The sequence below is a fragment of the Crotalus tigris genome, unplaced genomic scaffold (assembly GCF_016545835.1).
Source record: "Crotalus tigris isolate CLP2741 ecotype Arizona unplaced genomic scaffold, ASM1654583v1 scf7180000024285.889131, whole genome shotgun sequence".
NCBI lineage: Eukaryota > Metazoa > Chordata > Lepidosauria > Squamata > Viperidae > Crotalus > Crotalus tigris.
In genome coordinates this window covers 568,904-592,430 of record NW_024100458.1, presented here as the reverse complement: position 1 = coordinate 592,430, position 23,527 = coordinate 568,904, and the positions used below count along the sequence as shown (strand labels likewise).

Below are 23,527 nucleotides of genomic sequence, written 5' to 3'. Positions count from 1 at the left end.
AGTCGAGGACTTTCCCTGCCCGGGAGCACCGCACATGCGTGGTGCCGCCCCCTGCGCCGGCCAAGGCGTAGCTGGCAAGCGGCAGAGACGGCGCAGGCCAACCACCAGCTGGGCCACCAGCTGGCCCAGCCCAAGGGAGGTAAGGCATCCGCCAGGCCCCACACGCGCCAGCAACCCTCCCTGCGCCCACCGGCCTCCCATCTCCCACCCCTGGCCCTCTTTTACTTACATTTTTAGTAGTTGCTCAGCAGGGAGGGGTGGAAACATCCAGACAGCTCGCCTTTGCTGCAGACAACTTGCAGCACCGTTTGCAGAATGGGACTTTTGGCGGGCTCAGCAGGGCAGAGACAGCCTGGACAATTCCTATTGGCTTTTGAAAGCCAATAGAATTAGACTCTATTCAAGAGAGTCTATTCTATTGGCTTTCAAAAGCCAATAGAATAAAAGGGAGTAGCACAGCTAAGGAAAAGGGGGAAAAAAATGGCGGACTGCGTTGTTTGGCAATCCCTGTGAAATGGTCATTCGACCCCAAATGGGGTCCCGACCCACAGGTTGAGAACCACTGCTATAATTCAAATTGTAAGTGTCTTAGTTTCTCCATCAATCTTCCCCAACATGTGCTGTAATTCCCTTAATTCCTACCAAAATAGTTGGAAAGTAGCGGATTGGGGAATGTTGTCCAAGCATTTTTTTGCACTAAAATGTTCTGAAGGTTTTCTTCCGAATTATTAGAGACAAATGATACCATGCTAAATAAATTAATTACATATGACATCAAAACATGTTTTCAAAAAGGAATAGCAACTGAGGGGGAATTTTTAAATACCAAAGTGTGAGTAACAAATTTTGCCCTCTGCCATCTAGTATTTTTATGTCCACAATACCCACCAGATTTTCAAATTAAAAAAAGTTAAGTTGCTTTCAAAATGCTCTCTCCTTAAACTGTTTTTGGACAATATCCTTTCATTATGCAGAATTAGTGAATATGAAATTAAGCTAAAGTAAAGAGAAAACAATCACTTGTTTTCACAAGCCAAACAAATGCTCATAGAGTGATAAAATTCATACTGTGGGAACCATCAAGTTTTAGAAATTTAATTTATTCAGATGTGACATAGCCACCAACCATCTTGACCTGTCTTCAGTAAGTTCTAGCTTTGTAATCACAGATATCCGTCTTCATGCCAAACACGGTTTTTCAAATCCATAACTCCTTGTATGTGATTTTCTGCTTGCTAATCAACAGCTGGGAAGCATGTATATTTGGACCCAGACTAGTCCTTGCAGTCCACAGTATTCTTAGAAACAGTCCCAGATTTGTAATTATCTACAGTTGGATTCTACTCTAACTATATATAATATTAGTCTTCCCCAAGCTCTCTCTTGGTGAGGAAACTGTTTTAACAAAATACAGTTAATGCACTTTTACAGAAAGCTAAAGGGTATGTTTCTGGGTGCCCCCAAATTTACATATTCCATAGTTGTGTCACATACTTGCAGGCATATTTTATAATAATTCTTTAACATTTATTTATTCCTTCTGTTACCTGAACAAATGTAACAACCCAGTTAAATTGTAAAAGCAAACTCTTGTTTCAGGGATCCTCAGAACTCATTTTTCAAATTTTGCAGGAAGGGAACTGAGGCTAAGAATCAGACTACACCATCAAGCCTATAAGCCATTTTATGTTTATCCTCATTTGGATGCATGTCTGTCATTTTAGCCAACTGCTGAGCCACACTTGGTGCTTGCCAATATTTGTAGAACATTTAGTACTATTCTTGCCGATAAATATTTTCACTGAACTGAAGATGTATGAAATGTAAAATTGAGCCAACACAGTGCAAACAAAGCAAAGCAAAACAAAAGCCCCAGTCCATGTTAAGTTATTAGGCTAGAAACCTGTTAGTTAGGGTCGTGCCTTAGGCATGAAGCCAGCTGGGAGACTTGGTGCCAATCACTTTCATCCTTGGGAAGTAGGCAGTGGCAAACTACTTTTGAAAATACTATGAAGAAAACTGCAGAGGCTTGTCTAGGCCATTGTCAGAAGTTAACAGTGATTTAAAGGCACCAATAAATAAATAAATGAGTAAAGAAAGGCATAAGGTAGTGCATAATGTCAAAAATGTCACAGGTAATAGTCGTCAATGTATGAGCCGCAGTTGAGCCCCCACATTTTGTTGCTAAGTGATTTTTGCCCCATTTTATGACCTTTCTTGCCACAGATGTTAAGTGAGTGAATCACTGCAGTTGTTAAGTTACTAACAGAGTTGTAAAATGAATCCGGCTTCCTCATTGACTTTGCTTGTTAGAAGGGTGATCACATGACCCTGAGACCTTGCAGTCATCATACATATGAACCAGTTGCCACTGGTTGTCTGAATTCCGATCATGTGATTCTGGGGATGCTGCAACGGTCGTGCGAAAACGTTCCTAAGTTGCTATTTTCCGTGCCGTTGTAACTTTGAATGGTCACTAAATGAATGGTTGTAAGTCAAGGACTACCTTTATATAAAAAGACAATAACCAGTTATTGGACATATATTAAGGGCTATTGGTGGCATGCAATCAATGTCATGTAGGTAGATCTAATTATGTCATCTTTGTGTCAAGCTGTGTCATGGGTGACTGTAACAAATCAGAGCTTTTGGTGGTTATGAGTCAGCAAAGGAGTTATTGAGAATCAAGCAGGATACAAGTTTAATATACATATCTTAGATGAGGGAATAGAAGGGGAACTCCTCAAATTTGCAGATGACATTAATCTGGCAGGAATAGCCAATACCCCAGAAGACAAGCTCGGGATCCAAATGGATCTTGACAGAGAAAAGCAAGGTTTTACACTTAGGCAAGAAAAACTAAAGGTACAAGCACAGATTAGGCCAAACCTCACTCAAAAACAATAACTGTGAGAGGGACCTTGGAATCCTAGTGGATGATCATTTAAATATGAGCCAGCAATGTGCGACAGCAGCCAAAAAAGCTAATACAATCCTTGGTTGCATAATCAAAGGCATAGAATCAAAATCAAGTGAAGTATTAGTATCGCTTTATAAAACCTTAGTAAAACCACACCTGGAATACTGCATCCAGTTTGGTCACCACATCATAAAAAAGATGTTGAGACTTTGAAAAAAAGTGCAGAGAAGAGCAACTAAGATGATTAAGGGCCTGGAAACTAAAACATGAAGTATGGTTTCAGAAATTGGGTATGGCCAGTCTAGAGAGTCTAAAAGCAGAGACATCACCCTGCCAACAAAAGTGTGTATAGTCCAGGCCATGGTTTTCCCAGTTGCAATGTATGGCTGTGAAAGTTGGACCATAAGAAAGGCTGAGCGCCAAAGAACTGAGGCCTCTGAACTATGGTGCTGGAGAAGACTCCTGTGAGTCCCTTGGACTGCAAGGCGATCAAACCGGTCAGTCCTAGAAGAGATCAACCCCGACTGCTCTTTAGAAGGCCAGATCCTGAAGTTGAAACTCCAATACTTTGGCCACCTAATGAGAAGGAAGGACTCACTGGAGAAGGGCCTAATGCTGGGAAAGATTGAGGGCAATAGAAGAAGGGGACGACAGAGAATGAGATGGCTGGATGGAGTCACTGAAGCAGGAGGTGTGAACTTAAATGGACTCCAGAAGATGGTAGAGGACAGGAAGACCTGGAGGAACATTGTCCATGGGGTCGCGATGAGTGGACACGACTTCGCAATTAACAACAACAACAAGTCTAGAGAAAAGAAGGACTAGGGTGACACGATAGCAGTATTCCAGTATTTGAGGGACCGCCACAAAGAAGAGGGGATCAACTTATTTTCCAAAGGACCAGAAGACACGAAACAATGGATGGAAAGTAATCAAGGAGAGAAAAGCAGCCTGGAATTAAGGCGAAACTTCCTAAAAGTGAAAACAATCAATGAGCAGATCAGCTTGCCTTCAGAAGTTCTGGGTGCTTCATGTCTTTAAGAAGAGACTGGACAGCTACCTGTCTGAAATGGTATAGGATCTCCTACTTGAGCAGGGGTTGGACTAGAAGACCTTCAAGATCCCTTCCAGCTCTATTCTGATTGATTGAAATAAAGCAAGCATCTATTATAGATCACGTGGAAGATAGATGACATCATTCTAGAGTGCAAAACTGACACCAAAATTTTCTGCAAATCCTTGCGATTAAACTTACCGTTACTGTCTAAAATGGAGTGATATAGTTTAATATTTACAGTTTCAGATTCAGTATTTTCTCATCATTTCCCTCTCCTAACCTTCCTCACAAAGAAAGAAATAGTATTAATTGATAATTGCCTGCCAGTTCTATCAACTTGTTGATCCCAGCTGTCTTGCCAAATGGAGACAATTGCTCAAGTGTTCTGATAAGCTTGTTTTTTTGGCAGAGGAATTACAACAGTATTTTGCATAAATTTCTGAGAATTCAGTGGGGTTTTTTGTTGCTTTTAAGCAAGACTTAGAGCTAAAACAAAAGTATGATTTATATCATACTTGCTTGATTTTTTTAAAAAGAGAAACTATTCTTTACCAGATGTGTGTGTAATTTGAGGATGTGCCTTCTAATATTTTTAAGGGCTTGCTATGCTGATCTTCATTAGTCCCTTTCCTCACTGTTGAGTTGAATTGCTCTCCTAGCCATCACTGAATCAGCACAAAAATACATGACCATGACAACTGCTGTTCCCTTTGCCATTTTGCCTCTTTTATTTATTTCAAGCCACTAGCTAGTCACTTGACTTCTTTCTATAACAGTGGTTCTCAACCTTTTTAATGCTGTGATCCCCAACCAGTCGTAAGTCGAGGACTATCCAAACAGTCATAAGTTGAGGACTAGCCAACCGGTCGTAAATCGAGGACTTTCCCTGCCTGGGACCTCCGCGCATGCTTGGTGCCGCCCCCTGCGCCAGCCGAGGCATAGCTGGCAAGTGGCAGAGACAGAGCAGGCCGACCACTGGCCGGGCCACCAGCTGGCCCAGCCCAAGGGAGGTAAGGCACCCGCTGGGCCCCACGCGCGCCAGCAACCTTCCCTGCACCCGCCGGCCTCCCACCCCTGGCCCTCTTTTACTTATATTTTTAGTAGTTGCTCAGCAGGGAGGGGTGGAAACTTCAGACAGCTCGCCTTCGCTGCAGACAACTTGCAGCATCGTTTGCAGAATGGGACTTTTGGCGGGAATAGGGACGGCAGGGATGGATGGTGAAATATTTGTATCATGGATGGATGGATGGATGGATGGGGTGAAAAGGAAGTAGGACGCGAGCATGGTGAAGAGTCGCAGGGGGGAGGTGACAATGAGGGGGCATTAGGAATGCCAGACCTGGCCGTACGACCCAAAACACGTAGGACAGGGATACCAAACAAGACAGGGTTAGCCAGGAAGGGGAAGGAGGGGGAAAGGGATAAAAAAGGGGGGGAGGTTGGACTTAAAGAGGAGCCAGTGACCGTAGGCAGACAGGGCAGAGAGACGGGACACGATCGTGCACACGCACAGCTGGGTATGAAAGGAAATTGGGGGAGATAAGGCTAATGGGGACGAGAGGGGCTGAGCCTAAGAGCAAGCTGATAGGCATCCCCACTGGTCGTGGGTAGACAGAGCAGAAGGATGAGGCACGATGGAGCATGTGCACACCCGAGGGTGGAGGGAAACCGAAAAAAAGACTGACAGGAATGGATGACGAAAGGCAGGAACAGCGTGCAGACCAACGGGCTAGAAAGGAAGGGAGCCCTGATGCAAACCTTTTGGAACACTGGGTCTGAATGTGCAGCCTGGAATGAGTAGGAGGGAGCGGTTAGAGAGCACATCAAACGGTACTGGGAGGGAGGAGATTGACAAGGATGAGAGAGGAAAAGTGTGGAATTGGAGTGCAAAAAAGAGAAGGTGGGGCAACCAAGGCAATTACAGTTAATCAGGAAGGATGGCCCTATCACATGGGCAATGTGTAAGCAATTAGACCAGCAAGGTGTATAAAAAGAATCTCCCCACCCCCTGAGCCTCACTCCGAGGACACTGGCAGGGGACCAGCGAAAGCTAAGTTGTTTCTTTTAACATTGTAAATAGTTGTTTTTATTATTTTTAAATATCTTTTTAGCAATAAACAACTGGTTTATACCTCTCCCGGAGATCGAAGTTTGTGTTATTGAACAATATACATACATACATACATACATACATACATACATACATACATACATACATAAAGTTAACAAGTAGGGATGCAGAAATGAGATGATCAAATGAAGGCAAATATATGTGTCCCAGGACAATGTTACAAAATCCAATCTGGGTTGGTCACCAGGTTAACCTCCTATCCCAATGACCGACCCAGATTGGATCTTTGAGCGTCATCCCTTATAGTTGGCAACGATTAGCTGAGTAAAATCCACAGGGGACTCTTATTAATACTTGACATTCCATGTAAATGAGTGACAAATGTTTTACTGAACATAGAAAGGTAAGGTTATCTAAAGATAAATCTGAAATCCTTAAAAATGTATTTCACCACCAGCAAAGCAATAAAAACAATGATTGTGTATGCTAGAAACAGTACTGTGTACATGGTGCTCTCTCAGTGTGTTGGGTTACAACTTCCAAGAAAGGGGTCAGTCTTGAAGTTTAGTTCACCGTATCTGCAGAGCCCCAGGTAGATGAAGTTTGCATTAAAAGATGCAAATAATTTCCAGTAATTACTATTATTGGAGAAAGATGAAGACAAAACCATGTATTTCTGAAATAGATGGGGGGAACTTACAGACACAGATTTTCTTGAAACCCCATTATCCCACCTGTGTTATTGTTTTTGCGTTTTATAGAAAAGAGGACCTGCTTCCATTCCAACCTCAGCCCACAAAAGGCCAAAATTGCCTAATCACCAAAAGGCTTCCTAAGCAGTCTGGGATTCAGTATTGAAGCCCTTAACTTTCTACCAGGCTTGTGTATAATTAAAGCACAATTAATGGCTAAGTTATTATAGAGATTTCTGATCACAGAATTAAGGGTATTACATATAGAGCAATAATCTTGCTATTTCATATTTTATTGTTCTGACATGCAGCATATAAATAACTGCTGCTTGTTTAAATTGCATTGCTGGTACTTGTTTGGTTTTATGAGAGTTTTACTTTTTGTTGGGTTTATCAAATTGTTTTATTAAATATAATATCTAATGCTGTTGTATGCTCTATGGATTCCTGCAGGAGTAATAATAGCTATTACATCTGAGAGATCCATATATCCATTAATATTTTATCCCTTTTCCCATTCTGTTTGCCTTTTTCATCTTCCTATTGTGAACTTTTTACACCTAAGTCCCCACAGGTGCTAACCTAAGTCTCTGGGTTTATGCATTTAGAGATAGGATATCTGTATTGGCATACAGTGAGCCAGTTTGGTGTAGTGATTTAAGGTAGAGGTCCCCAACCTTTTGGGTACCAGGGACCGGATCCATGGAGAGAGGTTGTTCCACAGCCTGGAGGGTGCGTGGTTTTGTGTGCTGCCTGCATCCTGTGGATGAAGCTCTGCTTGTTTGCGCGGACCGGTCCATGGACCGGGGGTTGGGGACCCCTAGTTTAAGGCATCAGGCTGGAAACCTTGAAGCTGTGAAGTTCAGTTACTCTCTCTCAGCCTTAGGAAAGAGGCAAAATGGCAAACCACTTCCAAAAAACCTTGCCAACAAAACTGCAGGCATTTGTTCAGGCAGTCACCAGGAGTCAAGACAGACTCAAAGACACAAAAACAATGAAGAAGAAAGGCATGAAATAAGAATAGATACATACATGATGTGATTCTGCTGAACTTTCCAAAAGAATGGCTCACCTTATGAACATAAGTTATTCTTTCAGCGTGTAAGATTACACAGCCCGATAAAAACAGTAAGTAAGCATATTTGTTACTGGAGTGATGCCCATCATCTGGAAATGGTAAAGGAAAACCATCACAGCATATTGGCCAGGGATTAGACTGAATAATGATTCTTGCACTAAGTGTAATTATTATCAGAACATACATATTCTCTTTAAAAAAACTCAAAAAGGTTGTGTTTAATTATAATTATTTGACAATTATATAAAAGAATCAGATTTATTTTCTAAAAATTGGAAAATCAGGTGTAAATATATTGATGTATTTCTTGTCCTGGATGTATATATTTTGCAGATCTCTTATTTGTCTGCTTAGAAGTCAGCTGTGCACTGAGTTCATTAAGGCTTACTGTATCTCGAAGTAAATGTGAATACAGTTTAAAGTGAAATATAGTATTTAAGTCAATACTCAGCCTCAGAGCCTCACTGGATGATTTTGCCATTTTCTCTCAGCTCAATTTGAGCCATTCTCTCTTAAAGTCATTGTGTGAAAAAATGGAGGATGTCCACCTAAGCTATAGTATGTCCCCCATCCTGAAGTTCTGGAAAAATTCAGGATAAAAATCAAACGAACAATTGCCAACTGAACAGCCTTTGAAAGCATGGGGTCTCCCAAGAGTTTACTTTTAGCAGATTTGGGTTGCAAAAATCAGAATACCCCCAAATAGCATTTAAAAAAAAATCTGTGTTTCTTTGCCACTATCTAGTGGCCATCTGGATTTCTGCAGCTCAGTTCTAAGAGCTTTATTTAATGTAAAATAAATAAGTAATAATTAAGCTGTGATATTCTGACTTTGAGAGTAAGCCTCTAACTTTGCCATTTAGAGATTTTTAAACTAATTTCCTCAATTTTCACTGGCTAAAAGAAAAAATAAAACCATATATATATATAAATAGCAATAGCACTTAGACTTATATACCGGTTCATAGTGCTTTACAGCCCTCTCTAAATGGTTTATAGAGTCACTATATTGCCCCCAACAATCTGGACCCTCATTTTATCGACCTCAGAAGGATGGAAGACTGAGTCAACCTTGAGCCAGTCAGGATTGAACTGCTGGCAGTTGGTAGAATTAGCCTTCAATACCACATACTAACCACTGCAGCACCATGGCTCATATATGTATGTATGTTTGTATGTATGTATGTATGTATGTATGTATGTATTTGTAATGTAAATACACCTACAAAAGTCTCTGTGAGAGTTGGTAGCATGGAATGGAAATTATTAATTGCATTCATAATAGGCTTATGCTTAATTTATAGCCCATGTTTATTACATAGTTCTCTGTAAATGCCCAGAACTTTCAGGCAAATATACAGTGTTTTTTTATTATTATTAAAAAGTTTTTATTTTCCATTTATTCATACAAAATACAATTAAATTCCTAACCATTGGTACCGCCTGCCCATTCCCCCCAGGCTGCGTCCACCCTCTCTAATCCTTCCCCACGTCCCTCCGCTTTCTCTCCTCCCCTCCTACTCACTTCACCTCCCCTTCTCCTCTAACCATCCTACTTCTTCCCTACTCCTTCCTCCCCTCTCATCCCTCTCACACACATGAACTCAGCATAGGGGAAATGCCCAAGCGTTTACCATGACTATATTATCAATTTCAATCTTTTGAATGTTCCACCAAATCATAATCCAAAAAGCCTTTGTTGTTGTCTTGATGGCCAGTGTGGGTGGGCTGCTCTAAATTGCTGGAATTCAGTGTACTTGGTATCATTGTCCTTTCATCATTGTGTGTGCGTGCGTGCATGTGTAAATAACAAATTTTTCAGAGCCATGCTGGAATAATTTCAAAACTTCCATATTATTCAAGAAGTAGGGAAAATTCTGACAAGTGCTATTTAACTGGCAGTACTAAAGCTTCTTCATTTAATGGGATTGATGTAGGAAAATGTCATTTTTAGCCTTATTTATATGAATTTGAAACAATAGATGCATGTTTTGTTTATTCAAAGGTTCTTTTTTTCCTACAAAGTTGCAAACTTTATTTAGCAATGCTGTTCATATTCATTGTAATTAAAATCTTTTGAGCTGACTTTTGCCAGTTTGCACATCTGTTGGAATTTGTACTGAAAATAATTTAAGTAGCTTTGTTTATGCTACCTACATGTAATTTTTCTAGATGTTGTTGTTCAGCACATCTCCTTTAAACTTGGAGAGATGGATTCCGCTAACATAGTGCTAAACCATGGTATGGTAAATAAGTGATCATGGCTAAGTCATAAGCTATAATTTATAGACCACAATATCTAGATTCATACCACACATCTTTCTAGAACTAAACAAGTTATGACTTACTGCATTGTGGAAAAAAAACTAGTTTTCTTATACTTCAATTGTATCATATGATTCCATCCATAGAGGTGAGATGGAAAAAATATGCAAAGTATGGAAATCATGAAAGTTGTGAAGATGATATGGAGAAATGTGAAGCTGACTTCAAACTTTACTTCAAAGTCTCACAGTGTGGCATATCTCATTGATCAATTTATTATGTGTCATCAGGTTGTTATCGTCTCTTAGTGACCACAAAGATAAATTACAGGTATATCTCATTGTCATATATATTAATATTTATCTGAAAGCCATCCATATTTCAGCAGTAAACCTTTTGTTGTCTGCTTGCAACTGCAAAACCAGCAATAATAGGAGAGACCATACTTGTGTAGTGTTATTACAATGCTGGAAGGTTGCTTTAGTTCAGTGAGTCAAATTGTGTAGAATGATTTTAACTAAACTTCATATGGATGACGATGTAAAGCTTGTAAATACAGGTAGTCCTTGACTTACAACAGTTCATTTATTGACCGTTCAAAGTTATAATGGCATTGAAAAAAGTGACATGACTGTTTTCACACTTACGACCATTGCAGCATTCTTGTGGTCATGTGATCAAAATTCAAAGGATTGGTAACTGATTCATATTTATGACAGTCACAGTGTCCTGGGGTCACGTGATCCCTTTTGCGACCTGACAAGCAAAGTCAGTGGGGAAGCCAGTTTCACTTATACCAAGGCTGGCGGCGAGGGCGCTCTGAAGACAGCACTTCCATGACTCCAGCCGCCAATCTCCCGTGGCTTTGAGGGCAGACCCATGAAAGTGGCCAGTGGCTGAAACCACCAGCCCAGGGACAATGCAGAGAGCCTACCACCAGTCTCCAGAGCTGCCGCCATTGAAACCAAAAAATACAGGCGGCAAACGGGCAGCAGGCAGCGTGATGTAGCATTGCAGGATCCAGGGAGGAGGAGGAGGAGGCAGCAACTGCCGCTGAGCAGGAGATCTGCAGGGTGAGATGGGGCCAGCAGGGACCAAAGAAAGCCCCTCCAGTGGCAGAGGTGGCTGATGCGCAGCGGTGGTGGAGGCCTTTCACCATCACTCCCCCCCCTGGCTCCAAAACTGTGGAGGGGGGCCAGGAAAGTTTTCCTTGCCCATCCTCCATAGCATAGCAGTCTGGCTGGGGAGGGAAGTTAAAGGGAAGAGGCGGGAGGCATCTAGGTCATTGAATTGGCAGGGGGAGGTCACTAAGCAGGAAATAGTGGCTGGCTGCGGGGATCCTGAGGTAAGTGGGTGTGGGGTGCGTCAGGCAGCTCCACCTCCCCCACCTACCTTGCCTCAACTCGTGGCGGTGGCACTGGTGTACCACTCAGCCTCCTGCCCTGTTGCGGCAGCGAGCAACCAGATGGTGGGATGGAGTGGGCGGGCAGGCGCAAAGTCAGATATCCTCCAAAAATAAGCCCTAATGGGTCTTTTGGTAATAAAATAAAATAAAATAGAAGACCCGATCTTATTTTCAGATAGCATGGGCAGCAGTTCATTTTTCTAATAAGCAAAAAGGCTTTTGTTTATGGAGGGAGAACTCCAAGCAACACAGAGAAGTTAATTTTAGATTTTAGATTAATAGCAAATTAAAATAAATAAAAGTTAAAAAATGTTTTGGTCCAGAACCAGTGGCTACTTACTGAGTGATGTTACCCTGTAAAAATAAACTTACAATATTGGCCCTCATCCCCGAGATCTTTCCCTAATATATAGTCTCTTCACATAAGAGACTATATTAGGGCTTGTTTGTAGTTCAGGTAGTTCTATAAGATTTTAAAAAATGTAAGAATAGTACGGTGAGGAATTCTCCATGAATATTGAGATTCCTGCCTGGAGACCATCAACAGATATTGCTCTGAATTGTTTACTTTTCACTTATATACTGAGTGATTAGTATTAATTCCGTCAATTTCACAGCCTTGCTCTTAGTCTTTATAATTGCAACTTCTCACTCGGTAGCCACTTGAATGGATAGCGATTAACTTGGAACAACCCATTAGAAATGGCCCCAAAAAACTTTTACATGACAGCTGTTTAATTTAAACTGGAGTGTTTCAGTGTGTTCTCTTTTCTTCTGCTGCCTCTCTATAAAAAATAAAATTAGACGGAACAAAAGTGATGGAAACCAGTCATTTGCATGGCTTAGCGATGACAGTAGTAAAATGAATGGCTATATATATTTAAATGCAAGATAAGAGTTCTTCAATTTAAGGACATGAATCTAATTTATTGGCTTGAAAATTCCGCTTCCCAGAGTAATAAAACATTGTTGAAATAATGAATACAGCAATTCTAAGCTTTTGGATTTTTTTTCTTCTTTTCAGGTTTTTGGGGTGAAGAAACCAGAGTTATTCAGTGCTAATATTGATTGTAGGAGAAGGATAGTTTATGGCTTTATAGAGCAAAGGTTTTTCAACAATATTTATAGAGAAAGCTAAATGACCTCCCCCCAATATGTAGGGATCCTGTACCTTTCAGTAAATAAATAAGAATAAATAACAGGAGTGGCATTAATCACTGTACATTGCCTCTGAGCTTCATAGAGTGTGAACCATATCTTAAGACAAAGCCAAGTATGTGTTCAGAGTCTCTTCTGTATTTACATAGCCATTCAAATAGCCTATTTTTAAATAAATGTAAATTATAGCATTTAAAAAAAACATGCTCGGATATATCTTTGAAAGAAGATATAGAAATTATATTTAAACATTTTATATTCTGCAGATCAACAAAGTAGATTTTAATCCATAATCAAATAAAAATGTAACCTAAAATAAAAGTTGATATAATAAAGTACATCAGTCATCTTTATTTTCATCCACAGTGCTCACGTTGGTTTCCTTAAATTCGTTTCTAGTTTTCACAATGCCAGTAAAATATGAACGCAGTGAATGAAAGAACCCATTCAGTGTTACAGATGGGATTTATTACAAACTGATTATTTGCCCTCTTCCACACATATCTCTCTTCCGTATTGTCCACTTATGAGAAAACATTTTCCCCTTCTCTTTTTCTTTGCTATTTTTTGCCAGTCCAGAGGGAGAGAATGAGGAAGACTGACAGAAAGATAGAAAGACTAACTCACCCACCTCACTTGCATTTTATACTCAGAACATTGTTTTTAAGTACTGAGTGTTGATAAGGACAGATCAATAAGCAGCAGAAGATAAAAGTAGCATTATGAAAGTATAGCACTAATGTTTCCCAGCAAAAAGAGGGGGGGAGCTTTTTTAGCAGCAATTTGGTTGTTTCCTCTCAAACTAGGTTGACTCAGCCTTCCATCCTTCCGAGGTAGGTAAAATGAGGACCCAGATTGTTGGGGACAATGTAAATATATATATACATTGCTTACTGGTGTACATCGCTTAGAGAGTGCTTGTACTTAAAGCGGTATATAAGTCTCATAAATAAATAAATAAACAAACAAACTAAGGAAAAAAATCGTATAGACACTCGATTGTAATTAAACTTAAAGTTTCCAGAGGGACAGCCATGTGAAATTAGTTCTGGCCGAAATAAATGTGTGGCACTTTAAAGATTGAAAAAATGTATTACTGCATGTCCAAGGCTTTATGGAAAACAATATAGTTAAACAAAAGGAGCAAAATAATTGCCAATTATTTAACTTTTTTATTGCAAGGGAAACTCAATGTCTGGACTATAATCATGAGGGCAGTCCTGTCCCAAGAGGGAGCTAGCTGTCTCTTGGGACAGTCTGCTCCTGATAAGCATTCAAAGGGAGTTAAGTAGAGTTCAGACCATGTGCTTTGTTTGCAGCTTTTGCCTGGCATGGAATTATTTCCACTTTGGTTTCTCTCAGCTGGCTACAGCTACGTTGCTATGGTTCTTTGAGACAACCTGGGTAAAGCAAGGGTGAGGTTTTTGTCGAAGCCTTCTTCTAAACTCCTCTTGAATACCTGACCTCGTTTTTTTATTCCCCAAGACAGCTTATTATTTCATATATTAAAAATATCTTCCTGGACAGAAAGGTTTGCTGTCAGCTTTAAAGAGAAAAGGCATTTTTCCTAGCATAAGCAAAATATTCTTCGAGTAATTTCCACACTGTTCTACATGGACTGCACTCCATTCATGCTGTGTGAATGAGCCTTTAATGGTCGTGCTAAATCAAAATGTCAGGGCCCTGGGATCACAAGGATTGGGCTTAATTAAACTGGATGTAGCTTCACCCTATTATTCTAGAAAGATGTTTGCCAGCCGTCTGACAAAGCTACCTTAAGGGTTTGAATGGTTTGACAGTTCCAAGATTTAATCGAGACAGTTCTTAAACTTATGAAAAGTTTTGGAGTGTTTTCTTTTCTTTTTCTTTTTTTAATTCTCTCCAGTGCAACAGAATGTGGGGAAAGAGGCATCTAATTTATCTGTCTGTCAGTCAGTCAGCAGGATAACATCTCTCTAAACCAGGCAGAATGTAGTACAGATGTGGCACAGCAGCAAAAACAAGCAAAAGAAAGACTGAGTTTTAAAATGGCTGGATCTGGCTGCAGCTTTGGAGAAAAACAAAACCCAGAGTAACATTTCCCCAATGGACTCTTGTAAGAAGGGCCACTGGGCAGTGACTGCTCCATTTTTAATTGCCTTTCCTCCTGGTCATGATGCACCCAGAGCAGAGCACATGCAAGTCAGCTGTGTATTTCCCCATGCACCAGTAAAACACACACAGGTGCAACGTAACAAACATAGAGAGGAACATGTTAACTTTGTTACACAGAAGGACATAGACACACACACAGCACCAACACTGTTACTGAATGGGCTGGAAAGGAATCCAGAAGACAGCACAGTCTGTATTCTTTCCCAATCTTGTTTGAACACTGCTTTTTCAGGAGGTAACAACTCTGCTGAAAATAGGCAGAACTTTAATCCCCAGTTTAATCTCTTATTGGACATCAGCACTCCTGTCTTTACTGGTTTTAATTTTAGTACAGATGTTCTTCATCCTGCCCATTAGGTAGCATACCAGAGTATCAGCAGCATTCTTGAAATGATACCCAGGGAGCAATAAAGGTGTATGTCATCATCCTCTTCCTCATAACTAGCATGGACAAGCCTTAGAATTTTTAAAAGAACTGAAGGGAAATTGGATTCATGTGCAAAGTTTAGGCATGCAAACCAGTATCCCAGATCTGCAAGAAATGTTCCACTTGCTTACTGTCAGCCTGTTACAGTGTAATCCAATCCATTCCAGGCTGCAAAGTGCTGCTATACTTAATTCCTGCCAGCTCTGCCTGGAAGCAAGAGAAAGTGTGGGGGGGGAAGAGTTTGGAGTTCTGCCCCCATGTACTTCTCTTCCGAGGGTGTGCGTGCATTGGGAAGCTCTCCTGCTTCCAAACATTGCATGTGGAACTGGCTGTGAAAAAGCACCCTGACCCAGAAGGGACCCTAGCTGAAATTGGCCAGGAGAGGTAGTCAGGCAGTCGAGAAGGCAATGGTAATTCATCATGGCCTGGATTTGTCAGGAGTTAGTCCAAAATATTTTTCTGCTTGAGACAAACAAGCTCCACTTGCAACTCAGGGACAGAAACCAACAAGGCTGGGAGTGGAATCTCAGTCAATTGCACTGAGGGCAGTAGGCTGCTTTGCTGAGCTAGGCCGAGGCTGATATTGCACTGATCTCATGTCTGCCCTGCCTATCCAGTGCCACATTCTGCTTCCTGGAAGAGCCATTCCTGCAATTTTCGATTGGTGGTTCTGTGAAGTCAAATGAACAGACTCGTCTTTTCTTGAAATAAGCTGCAGGGAATTAAAATCAGGACAAGGAAGAAATGAGTAGAGGCCCAGAGGGCTTCCTTTGAAGATAAAGTAATAAAATATATTATTATTTGAAGATGAGAACTGGCTGAAGGAAATTTAAAGAAATTTAGATGAGAAAGAACAGAGTGTAATTCTTCCTGTACTACAGTGTTTCCCAAACTTGACAATTTTAAGGCATGTGGACTTCAACTCCCAGAATTCCACAGCCAGCGTTGCTGGCTGTGGAATTCTGGGAGTTGAAGTCCTCATGCCTTAAAATTGTCAAGTTTGGGAAACACTGCTGTACTGTATTGCTGGCAAAATTCATGGCAGTTCAGTAACTCTTGTTAACAGCTAGACCAAAGGCATCTCCCCTACACACAAATGGCCCAGAGGAAATGCTAGCTCTGCCAACTACTTTGCATTGTTGACCTGCACATTGCCATGTGGTCCTTTGCCATTCCCCACAAACCCTTAAGAGCCTCCTTTCACTGGTCCATATTTCATTTGGTCCCCTACAAAGTCTTGGGGCATAGATGTCACTGGGTAAATTTCCCAAGATGTTGACCATAACCCTTCCCTTAACCTCCATCAGAATAAACTTGAGATGGGCAACAGTGAGCATCTTTTATATATATATGCTGTGTCTCTTGAAGTCAGTTTTTCGTGACACGTCTGCAAGATAGTCAGCCTGACGATTTCTCTTCTGCTTATCTTTAACAACCAGTAATAAAATCAATAGTAATCATTGTTGATATTGGCAATGTATTTCCAACTGCTACGTGGTGTCCCGGACTAGGAATGAGCCTTGTAAAATCAACTTCTTTCCCGAACATATGGCTTTAATTTACCATTTTCTTTCCTGGATAAAGTTTGCTATGCTTCCCATTAATCAACCAATAATCCCAAAGCTACCATATCTGGGCAGCAAAAAGTCACTCACATTTTTTTTAGCCAGATGTTAGCATTAAATAAATCCAAACTAGTCTCTTAACAGGTAATAATATGATCACACTTTGAAATTCTGACTCGGATCTGCTTCCTCCATTTCCGTGGGGTGGGGGAAGTGAGGTGCTGTCAGTTTATGCTTCACAAACGAGCCAATTCTACAACTGTCTAGAAGATTTTTTTTATTTAAATAAATGAGTTTTTTAAAAAAAATCCATGCCAATTTAAAACATCAGATTAAGGTATTCTTCTGGGCCCACAGATGGAAGTGGCTTTATCTAATCATTCAGGATAGTAAAACCAATATAAACACAAAAATAGCTTTTGTATTATGGGTTTTTTCATGCATCTGTATTAGGTTATCAGCTATCATGGACAATACATACACGGTACAGTCATAGCATTCATTGAGAAAAAGTAGTTTCTTTTGGGCTCTAGTTTCTAGTTTTCTCAAATCAGTATCTCTGCAAAGAAGCCAGTTTATTATTAGGCATAGAATTAGAACTCCTTTTCGATCTTTTAAAATCATATAGAAGAGAAGAAATAATTAAAAGCTAAGTATGACCCTTCCCCAGTTTTAGTCAATTCTTAGTTGCCACCTGCGCATCTGCAGGATCATTCATTGACAGTTGCAGATCCTATTCATCTTGAACAATAGGTTCAGGGAATGAGATTATGCCACTCCCAATGGCCCAGGGTGTGAGCCCTTTTGTAATTAAGGATGTTAAGGATGCTTCTTGCCCCCATAAACCAGAGTGATTTTTCAGTAGGTTAGTTTATGAATTAAACTTTGGCCCTTTCAGCTGGAAGTGTTTAACGCTGAGTTAAACTGAAAATGAATGATTGATGGCTGTTTCCTGATGATGTCTCCCAGGAGAGGAAAAAAAGTAGATGCAAGTGGGCATATTTGGTCTAGGATATAAGCATGCTATGTATTTCTTGCATCTTATTTCTGAGTAAACTGAGGGAGGGATGTTATCAAGCCATAAGCAGAAGGATTGAAGAATAAAACATCTCTTTTTCCATTTTTCAAAGTAAGAAAAATTGTGTATTTGTGTGTATGTTTAAGAAACTGCTTTGCACTCATTTATGCATTAATATAGGTGTTTGATTAGGAGCACATGGTGAGAGTATCAATTTTTGAACAGATGCCCTGCTTATGGTAGGCAAGCGTTATCTTCTAATAGGCTTACTCTTCTGGGAAGCTCTCGGTGGCTTGGTTCACACAACTAAGGAAGCCCAAATGTTGTTTTCATATTGCTGTATTGTGCAAGCTTGGCAAAAGTTGTTTGTAACGTGATGCAATGTATTAAATGTGAACCCAATCAGTGTTGGGTTTTTTTATTATTATCAACTATGGTTAAGGAATCCAAGACTTGATATGTTGTCAGAACACAGCTCATGTAGCAGTTTCTGTTGTTGTTTTATACAGGATTTTTTTTTTTGTCATGGAACGCCCAGAACGGAGTTCCAGCATCTTTTTTGGATGGAACCTTGTAGGGTAGGCAAGGCAGGTTGTATGATGTGTGTGAGTTCCAGCACCTTTTTTTTTATATATATATATAAAGTTCTGGTTTTATACACCAGGCGGCATCTTTTGGCCAGAATTGTCTGTTGGTAATTGCTTCTTTGTCTTTTTAGAAGTTCATGCTTTTGTTAATATTGGCATCTATCTAATTGTCAACAATAAAAAGATCTTAGCCCCTTGTCATCTGTTGGCTTCTTTTTCAGTTGCTTTCAATTTTTCCAATCATCGGTATGTTTCAGTGATTTCCATTAAGTATCCAAAGTATTTAAACTTAGCTCTATTATTAGTCCCTCCACTGAATGGCATCTTCTTTTTGTACTTCAAAGTGGTCCCACCAATTTTAGCCAACACTATAATTCACACACAAACACACAGTAGAAAAATAAGGCATACCATGAGCGGCTTGCAAAAATCTAGGTGACTATTAAATGGCAGGAAAGGATGCATAACCCTCAAACTCTTTCCTGCCAGCTAATGATTACCATATTTTCCGGTGTATAAGACGACCCCCGACTTTGGAGAAGATTTGCATGGTTAGAAAGTCTTCTTATACGTCTGAAATTACAGTATTTTCTGGCGTATAAGACGACTCGGCGTATAAGATGACCCCTGACTTTGGAGAAGATTTGCATGGTTTAGAAAGTTGTCTTATACGCCAGAAAATACGGTACCTTTTTTTTTTTTTTTTTGCAACCGTGGTATGGTATGTCAAAGAATTGTTATACAGGGAATCCTCGATGTGTGACTAGTTGTTCAGTCAGTCACCATATGACTATTCTGGATTTTATGAACGCTTGTGGTGGTTGTTAAGTGAACATTGTGGTCATTATACAATCTATTCTCCTTTCTGGCAAAAAAAAAAAAAATACATTGCAAACCCATTGTATCTAATGTCTAGATTGGACAACATGTCCCAAATGGTATAGGGCTTTCTGCCTGTGCAGGTGATTGGACTAGAAGACCTCCAAGGTCCCTTCCAACTCTGTAATTCTGTTATTTTGCTATTTTTTGCCAAAAAACCAGAAGTAAATGTCGATTTTTGCAAAAAAAAAAAAAAAAAAGTAAATTCTAATCACATGAATGTGGGACACTGCCATGGCCGTAAATGTGGGCTGGTTGCCAAATGACTGGGGAGGCTTCAGAATTTCAAAACCGGGTTGTAAGTAGCTCTCTGGGAGTCCGTCATAACTTTGGTCACCAAGAGACTGGTCATTAAGTCGAGGACTATCTGTAGGATACCAGTCTTCGCATGAATTGGTTGATTTAGATACAGTTCCTTTCGATCTGATAAACAAGGAGCATGGAAAAGACAGTTTCAGAACAAGCTTCTCTTTGCTTACAAAATACTGAACGGGCCCAAGGGCTCAATTTGCATTAAAAGTGATTCAACCCAGATAGTATGACAAATAGAGAAGAAATACAGAATTGGCATAAGCATAATGATCTATAAACATACTCAGTTTTCTTCAGGAGAAAACCATACTTGTAGACAAAATCACATGTCTGAAAAGAATATAGCAATGTGGTTATAACTGGCTACAGACTTACATGTTAAATCAGCCAGGAAACAAATATCTGGTAAGTAAATTAAAATGATGCCAGTCTTTTCACAGTTTTAAACATATGCCTCTTATAATACTAAATTATGATAATTTTTTTGCAACAGCTCATGGAATGACTGTGATGCTCAGGAGGGTCCCTGACTGAGCTCCTGGCCTTTGTCCAAGTAGTACTGGAGGACTTTCATCTAATTTCTCAGAGCAGGGGGAAAGAATCAGCTCAGATTTATAGCCACCATGACTACCATGAGCTTGTCCAAGGTAATTGGGCCTGAATCACATGTAGGGCCACCTATTATAATTGGACTTTACTCTTGGGTAGATGCAGTCTAAAAGTGGAGGTCACTAACTTTTATCCTATGCTGGCTCCCTTGATCAGTACAACCGATCTCCACAGGTAACACTGAGCTTGTAGATTGGTCTACTCTAGGCATATAATGGATCCTTCTGATTTCCAGAGGGTGCTTGAGGTTTTTCCTTGGGGCTATAATGAACACTGCTGCTGAGGTTTTAGTTGCACCCTAGAATACAACAGTGGCTGAAGACTTGGACAGGATTATACCTGAGTAGCATCTCTGCTCAAAAAACCCCCAAATACTGCTTTGCCAGCGACTTACTATAAACTCACTAAGCATGCTGGCTGCCATTATTTTCTTTCTTTAATATTTAAAGTTTGTCCCTTTCTGTTTTTTACACTCATGATGCACTCTTCTAACTCTTTTTTTATTATCAACCAATAACATGGTATAATCTGCATATCTAAAACTGTTAATGAATTGAAAATTGGATATCTTTTCCAATCATGCCATTATTATACACTTGCTTGCATTACTATCGTACATCCCCTTATTCTGAATCATTCTGTTTCTCTGAGTTCGTCCTTTACAATAACTTCTTGTATCTGATAAATGATTTTCAGAATGAGAAATCTGATTCATTCCTTCATTTTAATGTGTATCCACATTCTACCATGATCGTGGCTACCCCAGCAGCCATCAAACTGATGCAGGCTATTGACAGTGGGGCTAAAGACAATAGTTCTGTGTTTCGTTTTAAGTAGTGGTGATATGATCTGCAGTTGGGAATGTTGCCATTGGTTCCTTGTCATTCTCTGTTAACCTTAATACTCTCTCTGGCTGCTTCTGCCTCAAGGAGGAAGGGCTTATTTGATCAGTCAACCCCAGATTCCTGATGAACCAGATGGGTTTCAGAATTAGCTTGGAGTTGTTCCCATGCCCTGTTGCATGGTTTGACTGAGGCTTTAGTCTCCTCTTGGGATGAGCAAGTGACAATCACCTTGGATTGGATTGGACTATATCATGCCTGTGGGGAATCTCAGATATGCATGGATTCCAGAGGACCTCTTGGTTTTCAGAGAACACCAGGTGATGAAACCAGCATCAGACAAGCCTAGAGAGCTGCTGGAACAAAATATGTAATGAATACAACCAAGCACAGTAAGATCTTTAATTAGGGGGTGCTTTGCGCCAATGAGAGCAACACAATATATTTATGTTTCTCCTCTTATTGCATTGGCATGTAGCCATTTAGCAGCCCTGTTTAGGGTGATTCAGTCCTTGATGCATAAAGGGTATGTGTGATGACTATTCAGGGATAGCTACAAGGTATGGTGAAAAAAATCAAGATGGCACCCACATGTTGAAGTTCCAGATTTCTATGCTCAGACCCAGGATGTTCGTTGAACCTAGTATGCAGGTTGTGTTATTCATTATGAGTGAGATTTGCTTAGGGCCTCAGCTGCCCTATGTTGCATTTTATAATATTTATTTTATTTTGCTCTATTTTGTTTTTGTCTGTTGCTAGCCACCAGAATCTAGAACTAGGCTGAGATGGGAAGCTTTCTAAATTCTTTAAAGAACATTTAATAATCTAAACAATTAACAGCCTGTTAATTTATGTATACATTAATTCTAATAATATAGTCATATTGGTTTTTTGTGTGTGTTGTTGCTTACTTAGTTGTAAGGAGGTTGGACTAGAACAGGGGTAGGCAACCTTGGCTCTTTTATGACTCGTGGACTTCAACTCCCAGAATTCCTGAGCCAGCTATGTCCACGAGTCACAAAAGAGCCAAGGTTGCCTGCCCCTAGACTAGAAGACTCCAAGGGGGTGGACTAGAAGACTTCCAAGGTCTCTTCCAGCTCTAGTCTGATTGGTTGATAGTTGTGATATTTTTGAGCATCATTGCCTCAACTTTTCTTTGCTTGGAGTCTTGCTCTAGAAGATCAGTGGTTCTTAAGCTTTTTGAACAAATTGCCCCCTTGAGCCAATGAGGAAGTTGTCATCGCCCCCCTCCCCCAACATAACCTCTCAATCACAACATAGGAAATAATTCTTCAATTTATGCAAACACTTCTTTTGTTTTCTTTAAAATTGTCATCAGGACATATGATGCAAATAATTTATTTCCAGTCTTTTTCCCATATCTCAACTGTGTGAAAAATTTTGGTGCCACCCGTCACTTTATTCCCAAACTTCGTGATACATGTATTTCATTATTATCTTATTTATTCAAGACACTTAAATGTAATGACCACTGAAAACAAAATACTGGGAGCCGCAAAACCCTTTTGACATTAAAATGAAGATAACACTGCATATATCCTTTTTTACCTTTATTATATATATATATATATATATATATATATAATATATATATATATATATATATATATATATATATATATCTTCAGTATTATCTTCATTTTTAGATGTCAAAAGGGTCTCTCTCTCTCTCTCCCTCCCTCCCTCCCTCCCTCTCCCTCCCTCTCTCTCCCTCTTTCTTTCCTTGGTCTGCCAGTCCTCTTCCCCCACAGTGTGTGTGTGTGTGTGTGTGTGTGTGTGTAAGAGAGAGAGGGAGAGGGAGAGAGAGGCACTTGCGCTTCCTCTCCCTCTCTTTCCTCTCTTTCTCTTTTTCTCTTTCCCCTCTCCTCTCTTTCTCTCTTTCCTCTCCCTCCCTCCCCCCTTCTTTCTCCAGGTGAGGAGAGAGAGAGAACGAAAGGCAGAGGACACCGAAGGGGCGGGGAGGGGGGCAGGAGGCAGCAGAAGACCCTGTCGCCGCTGGAGGCACCCAGCTCTGCTGCTCACCTGGCCTGCGGGGACACCCCAGCTCACGGTCATGTTGGCAGGCCGTCCCACATGCCACTGGTATCCCCGGGCTCAGGTTGGGGCCACGGGGCATCTGTGGGATGCCTCGCCTGTCGGCTGCATCGCCAAGCCTCCCCTCGCACCGCCGGCGTCCCCGGGCTTAAGTTGCAGGGCATCCACGGAATGCCCCCCATCAGCTTCGTTGCCAAACCTTCTCCCACACCGCCGGCATCCTCGGTTGGAACCGGGGCAACGATCCGCCTCCTGCCAGGACCAATGCTGGAGCCTCCTGTGCTGCCGGTAGGTCCGTCATGCAGGAGGAGCTGGGGCCGCTCTGTACCACGCAGCACTCCCGGCGATCCGTGACCCACCAGTGTTGCCCAGGGAGCGATGCCCCCGCCGGCCGCTGGCCTAGCCAGGACTGCCGTCCAGGGAGCAGCAGGAG

At 40.8% G+C, this 23,527-nt stretch overlaps 1 protein-coding gene across 1 annotated transcript in view; it reads left to right on the top strand.

The window, feature by feature from the left end:
* Positions 1-23,527, top strand: part of CCDC32 (coiled-coil domain containing 32) — a 120,319-nt gene that overhangs the window by 1,671 nt on the left and 95,121 nt on the right. The window lies entirely within an intron of this gene.